Here is a 418-nt window from a genome sequence, read left to right on the forward strand (position 1 = left end):
CCCCCCCCCCCCTTTAAAGCTCACGCTCCAGGATCAGCCCAAATCTAGTTGTTTTTCTCAATTTCAGAAGCATTTTTTTGAAAAAATCAACTGTTATCTGGAACAAGTAAACTTTAATTTTTCATAATTTAAACCAGTTAAAATGCTGTATTTTTTTCTTTAAAAGGCTGAAATTAATTTGTTGCCATGTCAACGTTATGCAAATATTGACGTGAAATGTGTACATTTTGCCTAATTGGCTCAGATTGGATTACTATAACTTTAGGCTAAACTCTAACACTATGTTTGCAACTATTTATAACATTTTAAAAGAAAAACAGTTATTCCAGCCATTTTGTAATTAATATATCATCTAAATCAGGGGTCTCAACAGGGGGTCCGCGGAGGTACTGCATGGGGGTCGCGAAAGTTTTGGTTC

This window comes from Etheostoma cragini, chromosome 12, assembly GCF_013103735.1.
Source record: "Etheostoma cragini isolate CJK2018 chromosome 12, CSU_Ecrag_1.0, whole genome shotgun sequence".
Taxonomy (NCBI): Eukaryota; Metazoa; Chordata; class Actinopteri; order Perciformes; family Percidae; genus Etheostoma; species Etheostoma cragini.